The following is a 525-nucleotide window of genomic DNA, read 5'->3' on the forward strand; positions in this document are numbered from 1 at the left end:
AAAAAAAAAAAAAGTAATAGGAGAATGACTCCCACCTAGCAACAAGGCTAAAACTGTGTAGCTGAGATCCAAAATTGAAATAATTTAAATTTGTTTATTTTGTATTCCTCTCCAGTCTGTCTAACAATTGTTCCAGAAATCAACTTCTCAGAGGAGTTGCAGTGCATGCTGAAGTCCAATGGAAATTCAAACATCAGCATTACAGCTCCCAGTCAGCCTGCCTCTCCTTTTCACTGAGTAACTCAGAGCCAATTTGGTGCTTCTCACCACTGAGAATTCCCGCTAGGACACTAGTTGTACATTTCTTACATTTTGCATACAAAGAATCATAGAATCACAGGCTTATTAAGGTTGGAAAAGATCTCAAAGATCACCCAGTCCATCCACCAGCCCACCCCCACCACGCCCACTGCCCACGTCCCTCAGTGCCACATCCACACGGCTCTTGAACACCTCCAGGGACGGTGACTGCACCACCTCCCTGGGCAGCCTGTGCCACTGCCTCACTGCTCTTGCTGAGAAGAA

The sequence above is a fragment of the Meleagris gallopavo genome, chromosome 1 (assembly GCF_000146605.3).
Source record: "Meleagris gallopavo isolate NT-WF06-2002-E0010 breed Aviagen turkey brand Nicholas breeding stock chromosome 1, Turkey_5.1, whole genome shotgun sequence".
In the NCBI taxonomy this organism is placed as follows: domain Eukaryota; kingdom Metazoa; phylum Chordata; class Aves; order Galliformes; family Phasianidae; genus Meleagris; species Meleagris gallopavo.